The 8,746-nt window shown below is 51.1% G+C and overlaps 1 pseudogene; it reads left to right on the top strand.

Annotated features, from left to right (window-relative positions):
* The first annotated feature begins 7,919 nt into the window (after positions 1 to 7,919).
* On the top strand, positions 7,920 to 8,042 carry LOC129021254 (U2 spliceosomal RNA; annotated as a pseudogene).
* The last annotated feature ends 704 nt before the right edge of the window (positions 8,043 to 8,746 follow it).

Below are 8,746 nucleotides of genomic sequence, written 5' to 3'. Positions count from 1 at the left end.
GCAACTCAAGTGTCCATTAACAAGTGAACAGGTCAACACAGCATGTTTCATCCACACCATGGAATACAATGCAGCCATGAAAAGCAATGCTCCGGGATGAGGTCTCCTTTGGAAGTGGAGGTCATGGTTGGACAACATTGTCAATGTACTGAATGCCACCAAATTGTTCACTTTAAAAATGGTGAACTTTATGTTATATTATGTAGCTCTCCCGGCCTGCTGGGGCCCCTCCTGCACACATCTCCCAAGCCCCCTCATAGAACCCTCCTGCGAGGTAGGAGAATCACTTGAACCCGGGAGGCAGAGGTTTCAGTGAGCCGAGATTGTGCCATTGCACTCCAGCCTGGGTGACAGAGCAAGACTCTATCTCAAAAAAAAAAGAAGGAGTCCAGGCGCAGTGGCTCATGCCTGTAATCCCAGCACTTTGGGAGGCTGAGGTGGGCAGATCACTTGAGGTCAGGGGTTCGAGACCAGCCTGGCCAACATGGTGAAACCCTGTCTCTACTAAAAATACAAAAATTAGCCAGGTGTGGTAGCACATGCCTATAATCCCAGCTACTAGGGAGGCTGAGACAGGAGAATTGCTTGAACTCAGGAGGTAGAGGTTGCAGTGAGCCGAGATCGCACCACTGCACTCCCACCTGGCTGACAGAGTGAGACTCTCAAAAAAAAAAAAAAAAAAAAAACCCCTCCTCCCTCCTTTGAGGTAAAGGCTGGCAAGTGGCTGAGCCTGGGTGGTATTCAGGTCCGGCTGGCTCCAGTACTTGAGTGCTCAGTGCCCCACACGTCCTTCTTAGTGGCTCTGTTACCCGTGGCCCTGCTCCTCCTGCGCAGTGGCATGGTGGGGGCTGCAATGTGACTGCACGTCTCCACACACACCCACTCACGTGGCCGGCCTCCTGCTGCCCAGGGCCTTCTGGGAACTGTGCAGGTGCAACCTGTTTCTCTTGGAATGGAACGGAGCCAGGGGTGGGATGGGAAATGCGCTCAGCTCAGCGTCAGGGCAGGCGGGGCGGGGGAGGGGCCCTGCAGGAACTGCCGTGGGGATGGGAATGTTCTGGGCTGCAGGGAGGCTCCCAGCCTGCTGTCTTGGGAGCTGGCACGTGCCAGTCCTTGCCGTGTGTCCCTGCCACGTGAAAGTCCTGGCTCCAGCTCATTCCTGACTATTCAGAGCTTGGGGACGTTGCCTCTGCTCTCTGACCTCAGTTTTCCTCTGCAAAATGGGCTTTTTTTTTTTTTTTTTTGAGACAGTGTCTTGCTGTGTCACCCAGGCTGGAGTGCAGTGGCGTGATCTTGGCTCACTGCAACCTCCGCCTTCCGGGTTCAAGCGATGTATGTGTATGTCTGTGTTGTCTGCATGGTGTCTGTGTGTCTCTGTGGCTGTTGTGTGCGTGTGTCTCTGTGCACGTTGTGTGTCTCTATGTGTGTCTGTGTGTTGTGTGTGTAGTTGTGTTTTGTGTGTCTGTGTGTGTTGTGTGTGCTTTGCGTGCATCTATGTGTTATATCTGTGTTGCACATGCATTGTGTGTTATATGTGTGTCTATATGTATGCTGTATGTCTCTCTGTGTTGTGTGTAGTTGTATTTGATGTGTGTGTGTGTTGTATGTGTGCATCTATGTGTTATGTGTTTGTCTCTGTGTTGTACGTGTGTGTTGTGTGTGTTGTATGTGTGTTTGTCGTGGGTTTCTGTGTGTCTCTGTATGTTGTGTGTCTCTGCGCATGTGCCTTGTGTGTTGTACGTGTATGTTGTGTGTGTTGTATGTGTGTCTGTCGTAGGTTTCTGTGTGTCTGTGTGTTGTGTGTCTCTGCGTATGTGTTTGTGTGTGTTGTATGTGTGTCTCTGTGTGTCTCTCTGTGTGTTGCATGTCTCTGTGTGTGTGTCTGTCTCTATGTTGAGTGTAGTTGTGTTTGATGTGCATGTGTTATGTGTGTGTCTCTGTGTTGTATGTGTGTGGTGTGTGGTGTCTCTGTGTCTCTGTCTCTGTGTGTTGTGTGTCTGTGTGTGTGCATCCATGTGTTGTGTGTGTGTCCGTGTTGTGTGTGTTGTGTGTGTTGTCTGTATGTCTCTCCGTATATTGTGTGTCTCTATGTGCAGGTGTGTGTGCCTGTGTGTGTCGTGCGTGTCCGTGTGCATGCTCTGCCCATGTGCACACACGCGCCAATGTGGCATTTTTGAGGAACTGAAACCTTGGTCGGATGTGTACGCTGCCCAGAGGGTGTGGGGGCCCCTCCACGCCACCCTCACCCCATGAGCTCCCCACCCCCACAACTCTGCTGGCCTCAGCCTCTTCCACTCTCTCTGGCTGCACCCAAATCCCACAATTCTCTCCCCACCCGTTCTCCGGTGGGGCCCCACCATCGCTCCCTGCTCCCACCCTGGAGCCCTGACCTCCCTTCTGCTGGGGTTCCTCCCTCTCCCATCGGTGGCCAGAGGCGGCCTTGACGCCCGGAACCCGCTGTGGCCCCCCCGTGCCCTCCTCACAGCCCCAACCCCCACTACAGGGCCTTGTCTCCAGGGACTTGGGGTCTCCATCCTGCTGTGTCCTCGCCTCCCCTTCTGTCCCTGCCCGCCCGACACCCCACGTGCCATGTGGTGACTGTCAAGGGCGTCTGTCTCCCACCCCGTGACTCCCCGGGACTGGGGTTTTGTCTGTCTGTGTCAGCTGAGTCTCTGTACACAGGAGGTGCTCCATAAATACCCAAACAAATGAATGAATGAGGGTCAGGAGTGGGGCTGGAGAGTTCAGGGGACACTCAGACTGGGCAGAGACCTGCCTGTGGGCCTGGACAGGGGCTGAGCACTGAGAAGGTGCCCAGATGCTCTCAGCAAGCACTGTGGGTCTCAGAAGCATCTCTGGGGTGTTGTTGGACAAAAGGGTGAGCACCAAAGGAAGAGAACTGGCCGGGCATGATGGCTCACGCCTGTAATCCCAGCACTTTGGGAGGCCGAGGCGGGTGGATCACTTGAGGTCAGGAGTTCGAGACCAGCCTGATCAACGTGGAGAAACCTGATCTCTACTAAAAATACAAATAAATAAATAAATAAATAAATAAATAAATAAATGAATAAAATACCTGGAATGTGGTGGTGCACGCCTGTAGTCCCAGCTACTCGGGAGGCTGAGGCAGAAGAATCGCTTGAACCTGGGAGGAAGAGGTTGCAGTGAGCCAAGATCGCTCCACTGCACTCCAGCCTGGGCGACAGAGCAAGACTCCAGCTCAAAAAAAAAAAAAAAAAAAAAGAAAGAAAGAAAAAGGCAAAGCAAAGGAAGAGAGCAGTGAGGCCTTTCACGACATAGCCCAGCTCTGAATAGTCAGGGATAAGCCAGAGCTAGGACCTTCCTGGGAGATCCAGGAGGGCTGCCTGGAGGAGGGGTCATCAGAGCTGGGCTTTGTGAGATGAGCTGGAGCTTGCCAGAAGAGTCTGGGTGGTGGGGGGTCCTCTAATCAGAAGGACACACCCACTAACTTTCTCCAGCCTGAGCCCACAGCAGCTCCAAGAAGAGAGATGGGTCATAGGTCATCTCTTTCTTTTTCTTTTTCTTTGTTTAGACAGAGTCTCGCTCTGTGCCCAGGCTGGAGTGCAGTGGCTCAATCTTGGCTCACTGCAAGCTCCGCCTCCTGGGTTCACGCCATTCTCCTGCCTCAGCCTCCCGAGTAGCTGGGACTACAGGCGCCCACCACCATGCCCAGCTAATTTTTTGTGTTTTTAGTAGAGATGGGGTTTCACACTGTTAGCCACAATGGTCTCGATCACCTGACCTCGTGATCTGCCCGCCTCAGCCTCCCAAAGTTCTGGGATTACAGGCGTGAGCCACCACGCCCAGCCCCTTTTTCTGTTTTTATAGTCTCTAAAACAAAACAATTTGGGCAGCATTTTATTATTTATGTATTTATTTATTATTTTTTTTATTTTTATTTTTTTGAGATGGAGTCTTGCTCTGTCGCCCAGGCTGGAGTGCAGTGGCCTGATCTCGGCTCACTGCAACCTCTGCCTCCCAGGTTCAAGTGATTCTCTTGCCTCAGCCTCCTGAGTATCTGGGATTACAGGCGCGCACCCCCACACCTGGCTAATTTTTTTTTTTAAGACTGAGTCTCCCTCTATCGCCCAAGCTGGAGTGCAGTGGTGTGATCTTGGCTCACTGCAACCTCTGCCTCCCAGGTTCAAGCAATTCTCCTGCCTCAGCTCCTGAGTAGCTAGGATTACAGGCACTCACCACCACGTCTGACTAATTGTTGTATTTTTAGTAGAGATGGGGTTTCACCATGTTGGCCAGGCTGGTCTCGAGCTCCTGATCTCAGGTGATCCACGCGCCTTGGCCACCCAAAGTTCTGGGATTACAGGTGTGAGCCACTATGTCTGACCATTTTTTTGTATTTTTAATAGAGACAGGGTTTCACTATGTTGGCCAGGCTGGTCTTGAACTCCCGACCTCAGGTGATCGGCCTGCCTCGGCCTCCTAAAGTGCGGGATTACAGGTGTAAGCCACCGCGCCCAGCCTGGGTAGCACTTTAAGTATACAAAATATCAGTAGCATTCAAAGCATGGGTGATGGGGACATAACACAGGTGCAGATACTGCCCTGAGGCTGGGCGGGCTGGGGTCGCCTTGGAAGTGGACTATGGTCAGTCAGGGTCAGCAGGCTCTGGTGGGAGGGACAGGTTGATGCAGAGGAAAGCGCTCAGAGAAAAGTACTTGCCAGAAATTTCTAGGCACTATATTCCCAGTTTGGCCAGGGGCCTTATAAAACACACACACACACACACACACTCACACACACACGGTGAAATTGTGAAATTCCTCAGAAAGTTAAGCCTAACATTACTATATGATCCAGGGATTCTATTCCTGGGTATATACCCGGAAGAATTGAAAGCAGATGTTTAAACAGACACTTGTGCGCGAAAGTTCATAGCATGGCTCACGATGTCTAAAAGGTGGAAACAGCCTTCATTTTTGTTGGCAGATGAACTGATACACAGAATGTGAGGTATCTGTGCAGTGGGATATTATGCATCCGTAAAAAGGAATGCAGCACTGATCCACGCTGTGACGAGAGTGAACCTCAAAAACCTGATGTTGGCCGGGCATGGTGGCTCACACCTGTAATCCCAGCAGTTTGGGAGGCTGAGGTGGGCGGATCAGTTGACGTCAGAAGTTCGAGACCAGCCTGGCCAATGTGGTGAAACCCCTTCTTACTAAATATACAAAAAATTAGTCGGGTGTGGTGGAGGGAGCCTGTAATCCCAGCTACCCGGGAGGCTGAGGCAGGAGAATCTCTTGAACCTGGGAGGCAGAGGTTGCAGTGAGCTGAGATCATGCCACTGCTCTCCAGCCTGGGCGACAGAGCCAGACTCTGTCTCAAAAACAAACAAACAAACAAATAAATCCCCACAATGTTGAGTGAGAGAAGCCAGACACAAAAGGTCACGTAGTGTGAGATTCCATTGATATGAAATGCCCAGAACAGGCAAATCCATAGAGACACAAGATAGATTCGTGTTACCTGGGCTGGGGAAGAGGAATGAGGAGTGATTGCCGATGGGGACGGGGTTTCCTTTTGGGGTGATGGAAATGTTCTGGAATCAGATAGCGGTTGCACGACATTGCGAATGTCCTAAATGCCACTGAATTGTTCACTTTCAAATGGTTAACTGTAGCCGGGCGCGGTGGCTCACACCTGTAAGCCCAGCACTTTGGGAGGCTGAGGCGGGAGGATGGCTTGAACCCAAGAGTTCAAGACCAGCCCTGGCAACCTAGTGACACCCTGTCTCTACCCAAAACTACAAAAATTAGCCAGGCATGGTGGCATGCGCCTGTTGTCCCAGCTACTCAGAGGTGGCAGGATCACTTGAGCCCGGGAGACCGAGGTTGCAGTGAGCTGTGATCGCACCACTGCACTCCAGTCTGGGTGACACAGTGAGACCCTGTCTCAAATAAAAAATAAAATAAAATAAAATAAAATGGTTAACCATGTGTTATGTTAATTTCACCTCAATTTCAATAAACAACAGTGCACTGGCCATATCAGGGTCTTTGTGTCATGTAAGAACCTCAGTGCTTAGAAAGAGCATCTCAGCAGTTCTTAATTGGTTGACAAGTGACCTTTTTCTTCTTCTAGAGACTCTTCTAACAAAGTGGCATGAAGAAGCCACCAGTGGACGGAGAAACAGGCCCAGAGAGGGCAAGGAGCCTGCTCAAGGTCACACAGCACAGGGAGTCGGGTCTGTGGGGCACAGCTTTGAACACGGGGCTTCCCTGCCCACTCCAGGGCCAGGCCACTGGTCGTTTCCTCTTGTGGGGAGTAGTCTGAGTTTGGGGCCCCCAGATGAACCTGGGTGGGCTCAGGCCCAGTTCTCCATCTATTGAATAGGGAACTGGAAGGAAGTGGGTGAGGGGCACCCGCCTGCTGTCCCCACGCTGGGTCCCCAAGCCCTACCACAGATGGCAGCTGGGGAGGATTCAGTGGGCAGCAGTGGTGTGGCAGGACCTGCCGGATTCTGGTGTACAGAGTCCAGCTCCAGCCTGTCTCTGAGCCTCAGTTTCCCCATGTGGGCAATGGGAGCTGCTGAACCCAGGCAGGGATTGGGCCACCTGTGTTAGCTGAGGCTCCTCATGGACAGGAGGGTCAGTCTGAGCCTGGCTGCCCTGACTTGGTCCTCCCAGCCAGGCCAGGGCTCCCAGTGTCCCCACCCACCCTCCATCTGTAGCTTCCCTGTCAATGTCCTGTGAGGAGGGGGAAGGAGTGTTTGACATTTCTGTGGCTTTTTTTTTTTTTTTGAGATAGAGTCTCACTCTGTTGCCAGGCTGGAGTGCAGTGGCATGGTCTCGGCTCACTGTAACCTCCGCCTCCTGGGTTCAAGTGATTCTCCTGTCTCAGCCTCCTGAGTAGCTGGGATTACAGGCACCCGCCACCACACCCAGCTTTTTTTTTTTTTCTTTTTTTAAACATTTTTAGTAGAGACAGGGTTTCACCATGTTGGCCAGGCTGGTCTTGAACTCCTGACCTCAAGTGATAAAGTGCTGGGATTACAGGCATGAGCCACCGCGCCCGTCCCCTGTGGCCTTTCTGAGCCTCAGTTTCCTCATCTTTACCATCAGGCTGCAGGGAGGACCCTCAGGAAGGATAGCAGTGGTCTCCGGGTCGCTGCGTTCAGAGAGGGCTGGAGTCTCCCTCTTCCCAGGCCTGTCTCGCACACCTCTCTCTGTGGCCTGGCCCAGTGGGTCTCAAAGCCGTGATTTCTGACCCGTGGATGCCCCCTGGTGGTCATAGCTGGCAGAGCCTTTTATCCCCAGATCCCAGTCCCAGCGCAGTACTGCTCTGGACCCTAGGGACACAGCAGTGACAAATCAGATGGGGCGGGGGTGTCCTTGTGGAACTTCTAGGCAGACCAGGGGTGTGCCGGCAAAAGTGGAACAAATCACAGCTGCATGTATCAAGCTGGAGTGGCTGGAGGGGAAGGGACATTTGAGTTGAGCGGTGAATTTCAAGGAGGCAGCGGAGGCAAGGGTGCACCAGGCAGAAGGCACTGCAACTGCAAAGGCTCTGAGGTGAGAACAAGCTTGGGGCAAAGACGCGCGAGTGGCAGGTGAAGAGGGAGGAAAGGAGAGCGTGGAAGCCAGGCGAGGACAAGCTGGACCCGGAGGACAAGGGAGCGGGGCCTTTACTCTGAGGGCACTGGAGAATCATGGGAGGATTCTGAGCAGGGGAGGGGAATGACCTGAATTACAATCTTTATTAAAAGATGGTCTTAGGTCATCACAAACACGCTGATGATGGCTCTATCTTTTATTATTTGGCCATAAATAATACATCATTTTGTTTCATGTAATTTTAAACTTTGCACACATAATGAGGGCAACGTCCTTCAGCAAGTCACTCTTTTCCTTAGCATCATTTATTATTATTATTATTTTATCGCGTCTTGGCCTTTTGGCTAAGATCAAGTGTAGCATTTTTTTTTTTCTTTTTTTGAAACAGAGTCACTCGGTTGCCCAGGCTGGAGTGCAGTGGCACGATCTCGGCTCACTGCAACCTCCGCCTCCCAGGCTCAAGCGATTCTCCTGCCGCAGCCTCCCAAGTAGCTGGGATTACATGTGCCTGCCACCACACCCAACTAACTTTTTGTATTTTTGGTAGAGATGGGGTTTCATCATGTTGGCCAGGCTGGTCTCAAACTCCTGACCTCAAGTGATCCACCTGCCTCAGCTTCCCAAAGTGCTGGGATTACAGGCATGTGTCACCTACACCCAGCCCTTAGCATCGTTCATATTATTCTAGCTATTTTTTTTTGATAGGGTTTTAGTCTAAATATTCTTTTATTTGGGAGGTCCACTAGCCTGTATCATGTTTTGTTAATTAGAAAAAGAAACCCCCTTCCCACTATGTGGCTGGAACTCTAAGCCAGGGATCACAGCTTGGTGAGCAGAGTGAGCTCTGTACCCTTGGGAAGTGAATGCCTCACACAACCCTAGACATGTGTCCTGTTCTAATCGTTTTAATGTCGTTAAATCTATAGTAATGTCTCCCCCCACCCAATTCCAGTAACAGCTATGTGTGCTTTCTTTTCACGTTGATCAATTTCCCTAGTGGTTTTTCAATTTCATTCATTTTTTTAAATAAACTCGCTTTGTTGATTTTCTTTATTGAATGTTTCTTTTCTATTTTCTTTGTATCTACTCCCTATTATTTCCTTCTTTCTGTGCTCTTACATTTATTTTGTTGTTCTTTTTCTAACTTCTTG

Source organism: Pongo pygmaeus, chromosome 20 (assembly GCF_028885625.2).
Source record: "Pongo pygmaeus isolate AG05252 chromosome 20, NHGRI_mPonPyg2-v2.0_pri, whole genome shotgun sequence".
NCBI classification, from domain to species: Eukaryota; Metazoa; Chordata; class Mammalia; order Primates; family Hominidae; genus Pongo; species Pongo pygmaeus.
This window is presented reverse-complemented; position numbering and strand designations above follow the sequence as displayed.